The following is a 13,377-nucleotide window of genomic DNA, read 5'->3' on the forward strand; positions in this document are numbered from 1 at the left end:
TATAAGGACGGCAACACATGTGTCATTAAGATTGTCTATGAAGGGTTGACAGTCATGCATGCTATAGGTTAGAGTTTGAATCATGAGTTTTACTTGTTCAACGATGCTTAGAGTTCCATCCTTTGCCATGTAGCAGTAGTTCTTTTCCAGCTTCGTAGACCCATCATCATCCGTAGTTGCCAGCATGCAGATTTTGCCTTTTCCTTTGACATTGCTGATGGCTTTTTCTTCATCTCCGGATGACCAAACTTGATGGTCTCTTTTGACATGGGCTACGTATGCCCTAGCATTTTCCTTTTCTTCCAATTCTTGAGCCATTCTTAGGTAGAATGCTCTGTATTTCACTACATTTGCCTTGCAATCTTTTGCAAAATGATTCTCTTTGTTGCACTTGTGACACATCACAACATCACTTTTGTCTTCTGATGGAGTACCGGAGTCAGTGGTTTGAATTGACTACGGTGCCTCCTTTGGTTGAGTATTTTAAGATTGCGGTGGTGGATGAGAACTTTTGGGATAACGAGAATGGTTATTCTGCGGGTTGAAGTTACGGTTGAATGGAGGTTTGTTGAACTGTTGATTTTTACGAAACGAAGGAGGTGATAGCCGGTTGAACTGTTGACTAACAAGAGCAATAGCCTTCTGAAATTCTTCTTCATCATCATACTCTGAGTCAGCTTCGTATGACTGCGGTGTAGTGTCATACGAGGGAGAGTAGGATTGATTATGTGGAGCTTGTGCTATAAGAGCGAGTGGTCCTCCGAAGTCAGCACAGTCTTTGAGTACGGTGGATTCTTGTGCTTGCAGTTCCCCGTAGAGCTTGTAGAGAGACAAAGAATGAATCTTTCTATCCCCTTGAACTATCATCTTAGCAGTAGTCCAATATCTTCCCAAACCGTTTAGAAATTGAAGGTTTGTTTCATGGTTACTGCGGATGGTGCCAACATTCGATAACATGGTGACTAGGTTGAACCTTTTAAAGGAGTCTTCTAAACTTTCGCCAGTATGAGCTTTGAAATTGTTGAAATCATTGAGTGCAGTTATGAGCTTCTTATCTTGAGCTTGTTCTGAGCCTTCGTACAAATTCTTGAGAACTTCCCAGATCTCTTTTGCTGATTTGCAGTTTATGATAATGTCGAAGTTGTCAGGAGCAACTCCACAAGAGATTTCATAAAAAGCAACAACATCATTTTCCATTTTATCGAGATCATCTTTGGTGGGACGGTTCATGACTGGTTGTCCTCCTCCTAGTCTGGCTGTGGCGCCATCAGTTTGAACTGGTGTAAGAACAGGGATATGTGGTCCTTCTTCTACGGACCGCCATACATCTCTACCAAGTCTCCTTAAGTATCTTTCCATTCTCTGAGACCAGTGATGATATTCATTTCCCACCAATATTGGGGCTCGATTTGAACCACCAACACTGTTGGAAACATTCAGAGATAATGCTTGTGCCATTTTTCCTTGTTTTTTTTTTTGAAGTTTTACTTAAGAATTAAACTTCAGTGGTATAGAAGGCCCTTTGAAAATCAGAGTTTTGTTTTCAAAAAGCAACCATTATGGCTCTGATACCAATTGTTGAGAGAAAAACTTGAGACACACTTGAACAAACATTAGAACAAGTATAGTTGCGGAATAGTTTATCTCAAAGGATCTAAAAGCTCAACAATAATAATAAGTTAACGAGTTAGATAATTAGAGAGTTAGTTGCAGAAATGTAAGGAAATATAAATGACAGCAAGTGATATATCAAGTATACACATAAGTTGATTCATAACATGGAATGCATTCAGACCAAGTTATTAAGTGAGATCAAACTTAGTGATTAAGTCACGAATGACTTGCTCCGAAGAGAAATAATATTCAGTTATGTTCTAGTGAACTTTGAGAGTAAGGAGAGATTTAGGATGCGTAATCAGATAGAAGTGAGAGACGTAATTGATAGCATCGAAGTTGTATTGAATTAGAAAGATTGAGCTCTATATATATAGAGACTCAGGAATTACATTGGATCAAATCTCTAATAGTAGCCATGCAAGGCATACTGGACAATAGAGAGTACTACAATAAAAGTAGATAAAGTTAAACTAAGTAAACTAGTAAGTAAGAAAGGTTGCAGTTGATGATGACTTCGGATGAGGTTGCTGATGAAGGTTTGACTGCGGATCCTTGAGAGCTGCGGTAGCTCAAGTTCAAGAGGGTCACTTTTATGATTCAACAGTATTGACCCATACCTTTCTACCTCGCCTCTCCCAAGTCAGAACATATAAGCCTCTACCGCACCCAATCAACCAGAGCAATCCACAGTTCCATCTTCTACTACTCTATCCAATGCTTCAAGGCTCAAACAGTTGGTTTCTCCAAAGAAAGACCCCCGCAGCAAAGGAAGAACACATACTACGGGTGAAACTCACAGGAAACATAAAGCATCCAAGAAATTCAAAGCTCCCAAGGCAACAGAACCCTCAAAGAAGCGAAAATTTCAACAGCTTGTCTCATCAGATGATGCCTCCGAGTCTTCAGATGATTCTGATCCTGATTCTGCTCCCATCGCCATTCTTAAGAAAAGGAAAACCAACCCCACTGGCCAAATGCGTGACCGGACTGATATTGTAGCCTCTCAAAAGGCTCCGGTAGTCCTTGGGGTGCCCACAGACCCATTTGCTACTACCTTATCCAGCTACTCGAACACATTAAGTGTGAACGTTTCATCTCAACGTGGAGACTCTCCCCCAACTAGATCCCAAGAGGATCTAATTGGTACTTCTCGCCCTAAGGTCTCCATGGCTTCTAGACTTCACTTCTTTCAAGAATCGGAGTTGCGCTCCATTTTAGACATTGTAATCGATACACTCAATACACCTACCCAACTGCAGGGCGATTCTTCATCCCATGCCAGAACAGAGCCGAGGCCAAACTTGACCATGGGTCAAGGAGACCAAGGAAGCTCCGGAAATCCTACTCTGCTTACATCTTTTTCAGGTGGTTTAGGAACAATAAGCACTAATGTGCAAGGATCTGTGAACCCGAGGGACACCTCGGTGCGTTTTCAAGGATTTGACGGTGATGAATCTAATGATTCCTGGAGGCATTACAATCCTGTCGTAGAATCCGAAGTTCAGAAGTATGCTGCTTTCCGTAGGGCATTTCAAGCGAGAAAGGATCAACAAACTAAGCAACTTCAACAGAAGCAGCAGGAAATTCAAACTGTAGCCAAATACTGGGCTGACGCCATAAACAATGCCAATACGGTTGCTACAATCCTAAAGGTCCAGGACTGGATGGAAGACATGGATGAGACTATCCGCAAAGTTCAGGCCAATCCAGTTGGTGCAGGTTCATCCAAGCCCCCTCCAACCACTGCTGCTAATAACTCTCAAGAGGACGGAACTGCAATCGAAGTCAGTTCAGCACCAACCTTTGGCTTCGATGACTTCGATTTAAATGAAGTCAATCAACCAGAACAGTCAGAAGATGCTATGATGTTTTTCGATGAAGAAGAAGAGTCTAGCGGATCACAGCACTCAACGTATAAGCCCAAGGAGAAAAAGAAGAAAAAGAAGCAAGCTGTCTCCCGAAAAGAATTTATGTCTCTACAAAATAAAGTAGATCAGATTCTTGCTGCTGTCAAATCTTCCTAACCGCAATATGAGGACTTACCTGGCCCGCAGTCTCTCATCGACCACATCGAAAGACTGGAAGCCAGAGAGCGTCTTGTTGTAGAACACATCTCCCTTAAGGTGGAAATGGGGATCCGAGCCCTGGACAACAACCGCAAAGCTGATCATCAACATTTCATCTCCACTGCGGAGAAACTTATCTCTGAAGTATCCTCCATCAAATCGGATCTTCAAACCATCATTCAGGATCAGTCTGCTCAGTCTCAGAAAGTTGTTGAAGAAACGCACAATGCGTATGAATCTGCAATTTTGGTTCTACAGTCAACCATCAATACCCTCCGCAGGATCACTATCCTCCAACTTTCACGGTCCCGAAATCTTGCGCCTCACCAAGGAGATTCATCGATTTCTCTTTAACCCCGCAATTCCAAACAACCAACAACTCGCTGATGCTCTAAAGGCTCAATTTGACGAAGTTTGTGGGAAAATTGATGGTCTTAGGAAATGGCTTGAGGAAGTACCAATCGCTCCTTCCTCAAGAGGGGGAAGTGAAGACCACACCTCTGATCAAATCTCTCATCAGCATTCTCATCCGAACCAACACCTAAACTCTCCCACCAAGTCTCAAGAAAAGGTTCCTACTCCTCAATCTTCCTCGCAATCATCTCCACAAAAGAAAACACCAGTCCCCTCTCCCCGGAAGAGTCCAACTCATCAGTCTTCACCGCAACAAACGCCTATTCAAGAACCTCATCATTCTCCTGAGCGACCCGACACTCCCCCTCATTTCAAGAACTTAGCTTCCCACATGTCATCAGATCACTCAAACGACTCTCTCGCAACCAAACTGAAGAAAGCTGACTGGAGATCAGCTAAATTCGCTGAGATGATCTGGAGGGAGAATGGAGTTGATATTACAATGGATGAATCCCTTATCAATTTCTGGGTCAATCCGCACAGAAGACTACTGGATGACGACTATAAGCCCTACCTCACATACGCAAAACCTCCTCAGGACGGTTATTGGGACATTCTCATCTCTCCGAATGCCAAATACTTCATTGTTTTCGAACCCTTTGACCGCAGTCTTCCCGATGATAAAAGGCTGCCTTTAGACTTTGAAAGACTCAACAGCTTTCATGCCAAGCATGGGTCATCTATTGAGAAAATCCGGTCCAATGATAGGCCCACTGCATTCAAAAACTACAAGCCTTGGAAATTCATGAAGGCTGAATTCATTCAGTACACTCTCACCAGAAGAAACTCATACTACATCCGAACCCAAGCTGATTTCCCGTGCATGAACCCGGAAGAAATCTTCCTGATTGCAAGGTATTTCAGAACAAGACAGAAAAACACCCAAAGATGCAGATTGAGTATGAAAGGGCATGCACCTTTCTAAAAGAGATTGTGTGTGATTTTGCAAGGATCGATGCGGACATCCACCCGGCACTTGCTCAAAAGTTCAATCTTCCTCTCCTTGAACCAGCTCCGGTCCTGACTGAAGGCTTTCAAGGAAGATCCCTTGGAGCAACCAACTTCCCTGATCTTGGAGTGATCTTCAAACGCAAAAATGATGAAACAAAATACTTCATCCTAATGACTGCCATGAACCGCATGACCCGGAAGCAATTGGAGATCACTCAGATTGCAGTTAACAAATCAAAACACACAACTGCTGAAGTGAAGTTTGAAATCTCAAGGAGAATCACATGGCTTAAGGAAGTCAGGAAATTCTGGTGGATTCTCATCAAGTTCCTCAAGCTCAACATTTGAAAGAAAAGTTGAAGAGGTCACTTAGGGGTAAATTGTTGAAACATAAAAGTGACGCTCTTAAACTTAAAAGAGATCCAAAGCTACCTTTCAAGAACCACAGTCAAATTTCAACACCGCAATCAAGATCAGCAACCACAATCATCAACTCTTAGTCTCAGTCTTTTATCTGTTATTCTATAAGTACTTCCTTTTATCCAGTGTGCCCTGCGTGGCAATTCTTTAACAGATTAGACTGTATGTAATCTTCGAGACTCTATAAATAGAGTTCTCTCTTTCTCAATGAATTACCTCTCTTACTCATCTGAATCTTATCACTCATCTTACTCTCTTCTTACTTATCACTTAAATAGAATCGTAATTGTTTGAAATCTCTCTTCGGAGCAAGTCTTTCTAGACTTAATCACTAAGTTTGATCTCACTTACTAACTTGGTATGCTTGCATTCCTTGTTATGAATCAACTTAAGTGTATACTTGATATAATACTTGCTGTCTTTTATATTTCCGCATCTAACTCTATAACTTTATAACTCTAACTTATTATTATTATTGAGCTTTAATGATCCTTTGAGTTAAACTTTATTCCGCATTATCACTTGTTCTAACGTTTGTTCAAGTGTGACTCAAGTTTTTCTCTCAACATATTTTGTTTTAAGAAAAAAAAGGAGAACGAAGGTGGGTGTTGACTTTGGGTGACACCTCAGCATTACATGGAGGATACCCATGCAATTTGTTCACCATACTTCTAGGAGAGTTAGAATAACCATCATGTATTAACTTCCTTGATCTCTCTCTTCCTCTCTATTTACGGCCGAGACCACCACCACCTCTCTTATTTCCTACTTCCAACTCGCTTACAACTCTCTCATTTCCCTCTCAATCCTCAAGAAAAACTTCTCATCCTTTACTCCTTGCTCCAAAAACTGTGGGTTCTAGTGTGCTTACAAGAAGATTTTCTTCAAGCATTGCATACTTGGTAAGTTCTTGACAAACTCCCTAGACTTAATCCATGTTACACTAGGAATTCTTCCTCATACAACTTCATTTCGTGTTCATGCTCCTAGAGACCATCTTGGGTTCAAAAATCCCTACAAGGTTGGAAGCTAAGGAATTTGTATAACAAAAAATATAGGATTTAAGACCACAACTTTTGTATAACAGAAAATATAGGATTTTCTGGGGAAACATTTTCTTACAAGATCTCAATACGGATAAACAAGAACACACATGCAACTATACATGATTTGAAAACAAGACGCATAAACTATTTACAGAAAATATTGGATTTTTCTAGAGTTTTAACTATCACAAGGTTTTTATATAAAAAGTGCTTATGAACTCACCAACATATTATATGTTGACGCTTTTGAAACGACTTGTATTCTCAGGAACTCGTTAAACAGGTTGGAAGCTAAGGAATTTGGATGTGGTTGTATTTTGTTTTTCACCATACACTTTATATTTTTGGGATGTAATATTATCAACAAACACAATGATGTAAACTATGTATGTTGTTATATTTTATGTATGGTGATGACAATGCCTATGTTTCATTTATATACACTTGTTATGATATTACAAGATGAAGTCATTCGCCTCCGAACGTTTCCGCCGTTCCGGTTCAGGGGTGTGACAGTTGCTTATGTTAAGTCTCACAATTTGATCAAATTCAATTTCATATAGATTAGTTCTTGTTATGTTGCTACACATTAATAACAAATATGTGAATTTCTGTATGAATTTCCACTGTGCTTTTGTGATCATGATATAAAGGAAACCAAATAAACCAATTGAAAGGAAGCAAACTGAAGATTCACGCAACTGGTCATAATAAAGTGCGATAATCGGTTGGCATCATCAAGCGATTACGAAGTCATCAAAGTTTACCATAAGACAAAAATGATCATCTTCTTCTATGAAACACAACACAACAAATCTCAAACCTAAAACTAATATGATAAACCCTAAATTGAAACTGATGCAGGCGATTGTGGGAATTTAGAAAAGAAAAATAATCAAAATTGATACAGGATTGGAAAGATGCTTTACCCAGGGATCTTGTCGAACTCAACTTCGACGCCGTCTGTGTCTTCTGTGGGTGAAGAATAATCGACGACGTTGTCTAGAAACCGATAACCCAAAAAAAACACTAAATGATGGTAGATCATTGACGAACCAATCACCATCAGTCCAAAACCTCCCAAAAACACCTAACTCTTTTGAAAATGGAACCACAACGGAAAAAGATGGAGAATCGGTTTAAGTGGTTGAGTCGATCGATGAGAGAACCTGAAGAGAAGACGATGAACAGAAAAAGAAGACAATCAGAAAGAAACACAGGTGGACAGATGCGATGGAGACGAACGATCGAAAGAGGGAGCGGTGATTCGACCTCCGTTGGCCTCTATTTTAGTAAGTTGGAGAAAATGTGTTATTCTGGAAATCGATGGAAGAAGCGTTACAGAAATCAGAAAATCATTGGTTGAGAAACGGTGAAGCAGAGCCAAAAATACACGTGTCGAGTAAGAATATAAACAATGACAAAAAATACCCAAAGCAGAAAACGGACGTTTTTTAACGCATATACATAAAAAGGGGACCCATCCTGCCAAATCCTTAGGAACTTTAATGTTCCTAAGTTGAGACATTTTTAATATATATATATATATATATATATATATATATATATATATATATATACTTATACTATATTATAATACATATATCTTATATGTCTTAAATACAATTATTAAAGTTTGATGTACAACAAAATGTTGCATCTCTTAAAAAATTGTCTTAAAAACAACTTATAAAGCACTGTTTACATGTAATTGATGCATAAAAAAATAGATACCCGGTTCAGCAATCCTTACTCCTTCATCCCACTCTCCGAAGTTGAACATATCACACGGATCACGATCCTAGCTTTATACATCCAATGGATGAAAATGGTTTCAACAAACACAAAATCAATCCAATGGATAAAATTACCCATGTTGTATTCAGACCCTTCGTTTTTCCCACAACCCTAAACAGCCGAACCCAAATTAATTTTGAATCCACACTCTCTCTCAAAATATGATCCCCTTCTTCTCTATAACTCAAACAAACGACTGGATCTCTCGACCAACTCCGACAACGGCAACAAGTCCGTCTCCAGCATCAACCGCCATCGCTAGCACTAACATCAGCCATCGCCGTCATGACCACAATTCTCTATATCGCCCGTTTTCTCTACCCTTAAAAATCGAAGGTAAACCCTTCAAACATATATGATCTGGGGATTTTTGTAGCAACACATATGCTTTTTCATTTATTCTACTTTCAAGGTTTCCCATGTACAAGATTTTGTTTTTTGATTTCCCATATACGAATGTTTTTTGGTTATTCATATGCATCTTCAAATAAGTTTCTGATTTTCTGATTTTTTTTTTAATTTTTATGTCGGTGTTGATTTATTACAGATACCATGTTTTTCAACAAGATAATTAAAAAGATTTATTGAAAGCTGTACGAAAAGTTTTAAGCTAAAGTTTGTACATCAAGAAGAAATGTGACAGAAGGTATGCATTTAATCTTTTCCAACAAAGAACCATCTAGCTGAAATTGTGCAAGAAAGAAACATGATTCATTCTGTTTACATTAGTTGCTTGCTGTCAAGGAACATGCCAAACTAAAGATCGGGAAAAGTTTAACGAGAATAAGGTACACTAATGCAATAATTATACCACCAATATCTCTCCGAATACCCCCTCTCCAGCGGTATGTGTATTTAACTCTTTTATGTGTATATGTACAGGTCCTGAAATGGGAGGACATAGGATCAACCGACCCAAATTTCTCCAGCAAGATAAAAGTTTAGAAAAGAGAGTTTTCCTTTTATCCGATCATGGTTGCTCATACATCCATCTCCATTCATTGAAATATTTGAAGTTGGATTAATAAGCAGGGCAAATCTAAATGAATTTCATATTGCATCCGTGTAAGCTCTAATTCCATGTCTCCTTCTTTAGCTCCGCCATTTAGGAATCATATGGTTTTAAGGAGCAAGTTGGAGCTTCATGTTGAATTAAGTATAAGTTTGTTTTATATTGGTATCATTTTTGGTATTATATTACATATTTTCAGGTTAAAAGTTTCTACATTCAGATTTATGTTTTATTTCATCTCTATTTATCATGTTTTGTTTGGAATTTTTCAGATTTATTGTCAATATATAAACGGTCTCTGTACATATGTACATGTTTCCTTTGTCTTTTGTTAAAGATCTCTATTTGGTGTTCCTGGAGAGTTCACTAGAAACTAAAAGAGTAATATCATGCTTGGGCTTCTACAAGGAAATGGTTAAATGAAGATTTCGTTTTGTATTCATTTTGCTGGTCATTTTCCGAGTTGTATATATATCTACAAATGTGATTTAGTGACAATTTTAAAGTATATGTTATTATATCGAAATAGTGTATTTGGTTGATTTGTTTACTATATCAATTCTGCTTTGAAGTATTTAGAAACGAAATAAACACTTAAATTTTCTTTGTCAACTTTTGTTTAGACTATTTTTTTTTTAAAGTTGCATGAAAGATCTTTATTTTTCTTGAAAACACATAAAGCTTAAAACGGAAGCAATTTGTTGTTAAATATAAATGTTAGAAATGGGATATATGATGGATATTTTATATATAATACAACGGCAAGTTAAATGGATGAAATAAAAAATATATAACAAAACTTTCTTTATCTTCATTATATACAAATATAAGTTAAAAATTTTGAATAATGAAAATTTTATAGATTAAATTATAGACTAACTTATTTTAGAAACTAAATAGAATGATGATATTACAATATAATAGCTTTTTAGGCAAAGATTGCATTATAGGTTAAAGACTGCTACTAGATTTTACAAATCTAAGATGGTTAATTATTTTAAAAAAAGTATAAACATGATAATGATCTTTTCGAGGCTTATCAGCAAGTTTCAGCTCACATAAATTTAGACTATCTTTTGCAGCTTTATTGAATATTTATCCATTACACAAATATAGACTGAATTAAACATTTGGTTTTAAACTTAATACTTCAAACTTTTAAATATAATTATAAACTAATAGGTGTCCCGCGCGTTGCGCGGGGTGGAAGAAGATAGTTTGTTTAGTATAACAATGTAATTTCATTTGAAGCTATAATGTTGTATTTGGATGTAAAAAAAATAGTAGGATGATGTTGTTATAAAAAAATGAAATACTTGAAAGTACATTGCAATAGGTGGACCATGATTGCCCTCATCCTCCTGCATATCTTAATTCCTTAATTACTATTGATCTTCGGTTTCAATAGCTAGTATTCACCAATGCCATTAACTTAATCAGTCTTAAGCTTAAATCATTCTTTTCAGTTCCATCACTAACATTATAAGACGTTTTCCAATTATACATTCAAGATCTGTACAAAATTGTAAAATTTTCATAACCATAAGCTAAGGTTAGGAAATTTCTAAAAAATCAGTTACCAGACACTCACATTTTTGCCAACAATAGTAGTGATAACAATTATAAGCACAAAATAAACCTAAAAACAATCATTTCAACAATATGTAATACGTTTTTTAGTTTTATTTGAAGAAATTTGTTACCAAATGTGTTGGTTACATTAAAATAGTTTTCTGTACCAAGTTTTTTCTGGTTTGGCATTTTTGGCTGGTATAACATGTAATTTTTTTTATTAATTTAAAGATTAGAAAAAATAAAATGATACCACCATCTTTATCTCTGTTGTAGATGCTTCCTTTTAACCCTCTCTTTCTTCTTTTGAGGCTATATCTCCTTTTCATTTTCTTGCAATATGTTAATATTCCAAAGAAAATATGTAAAAAATAAGGAAAAACTTAAAACTAAAAGCATAGCTAGATTCATGCAACTGGTTAACTCATTTTTACAAATAAAAAAATTGCTATTTCTTTTTTAAGGAAATGTAAGGAACAAAAAAAACGATAATGCCTTTTCAAATCGTTTTATCAGATTAAAAAATAATAACACGTTTTTAGGGACAAAACAAATTCTACCTTACCAAATGTTTGATTCCCAGTTAAGTAATTTTCTAAACCATATTTTGTGAAAAACAATTATGTTATAAGTTTTAAAGCAAACCTAGATTACACAATAACATATATGAACTTAAAAAGCTTGACTGGAAAGACAATCACCGAAATAGATTTGAAGTGGTGGCTGTGATATTGCTTACTTTAATCCAATATCTAAAAAAACAGATCATTGCAGAAAAATGGAAGCTAAACGCTTGATTCATTAAAAGCATTCAAAGTGGAAGTTAAATCAAAGAGAAACTGATCATTGCAAAAGGGTAATATCAGAAATTGCCAAATCAGGAAAATCATCAAAATGTTGAATATAATTTTTGAAAGCGAAAATACGTGAACCGATGTGAAAATCATGCATACCTGTTATGTATACCTACTGAGCGCCCTATCATTTTCTTCCTAGCCTTCCATATCTCTATCAAGATCAACACATAATAAATCACATAAAAGTCCCTGGGACATCAGGACGTGCTATATTCCTAATTTGGTCCATGTTTTTTAAGTCATGGGACAATACTGTGTATACAAAGAATCTTTTCATGAATAAGAGCATAAACATGGAAGCAGTTGAAACAGTAGGTGAATGTCTTACATAAATGGACATTGAACCTTCTTCGCCTCTTTAAGCGAGTTTGCATGGTATTTCGTTTTTTGCTCACTCACCAATAAAGAGCAGTATACGCTTGTACCCAAGGGAAAACCTCCAAAGGCATCCCGTTGGGGTCACAAATATTATCCTACAGGCGTCTTTTAAATATGTGAAGAACATTTTCCGATGAAAACCCACTTCAATTAATCATAACCCAGATTCATTAATTACTAACACGGCTTCAATCGATCGAAAAACATGTGTTTTGTGCTCGAAATGGACGTGTTCTAGCCTGATTGAAGTGTGTCGACTATTCTTTCAAGCATTTCATCAAGCACTTAATATGCATCTTCAAATCTGCCAAGTTTAAACAACAAAAACAATATAATAAGCCCCAAATTAATTTATTTTTAACAGAGCATGTTTGTCCGAAATTCGGAGCATACAATGGATTTAAGAAATTCATAATCAAAGTTCAGCAAGCAATCATAATTATAGAAGAAAGAAACCAATTTGAAGGAGAATGTAGAAAATGAGAACATATACGGGAGATGTGGGAGAAATAAATAGATTTTAGGGAAGAGAGTTGGAAGCTTACCTGTGACGCTGTTGGTGGAGGAAGATGCTAGATTGGTCGAGGAACTCGCAAGAGTGGCGAAGGTGGGGTTTGCTCAAGTGTGGTGGTCGCAGGTGGAAAACAAATAGAAGCATAGAAGGAGGCGATGGTGAACGGATATTAATGGAAAGGAACTGAGACGGGGGAGGCGGTGAAAAGATGAGGATGCATAGAAGAGGAACACGTAGATTGCATCATGATGAGTCGGTTTCCTTTAACAGTTGACCTTTGACCACAGATATTGACGACACTTTTATGATTAAAAGTGATAAAATTCACAAATATAAAAAGTCCAAGAGGAGAAAACGGAAAATAATACCAAAATGGTCAATAGATAAAATAAGAAAAATAAGAGGACCAAAATAAAAAAAATAAAAATAAAAAAAGGGACAGGTTAACTGTTACTTTCCTTCATAACTTTAATATATATATATATATATAATAATTGTTCTTATAAAAATATATACCTTTAGACGTTGACAATTTGACATCAATTACGATAAATAAATAAAAAAATTTAACTTACAAAAAAAGATATTGATACTATAATTAATTTTTTTAGGCTATTATATATTTATGTAAAGCTTAAATTATAGAAAAGTAAATACAAGAACGTAAACATAAAAAATTGTAAATATGTCATGAATCTGAAATATATCATTTATTTGGACAAATAGACACGTA

The 13,377-nt window shown here is 36.4% G+C and overlaps 1 long non-coding RNA gene across 4 annotated transcripts in view; it reads right to left on the bottom strand.

The window, feature by feature from the left end:
• LOC145167342 (uncharacterized) overlaps positions 1-12,913 on the bottom strand; it is a 35,412-nt gene extending 22,499 nt beyond the window's left edge. Inside the window, exons 1-3 of one of the 4 annotated variants that reach the window (XR_013741075.1) lie at positions 12,676-12,907; positions 11,849-12,434; positions 10,870-11,227 (exon numbers count right to left, since the gene is read on the bottom strand). This is a non-coding gene — a long non-coding RNA (uncharacterized LOC145167342). Of the gene's footprint in view, positions 1-10,869; positions 11,228-11,772; positions 12,435-12,675 lie in introns of those variants that run through there. The other 3 variants (XR_013741074.1, XR_013741076.1, XR_013741073.1) reach the window with 3 other exon arrangements.
• Positions 12,914-13,377: the final 464 nt, after the last annotated feature.

Source organism: Lactuca virosa, chromosome 3 (assembly GCF_052849685.1).
Source record: "Lactuca virosa cultivar CGN04683 chromosome 3, Lactuca_virosa_CGN04683_v6, whole genome shotgun sequence".
NCBI lineage: Eukaryota > Viridiplantae > Streptophyta > Magnoliopsida > Asterales > Asteraceae > Lactuca > Lactuca virosa.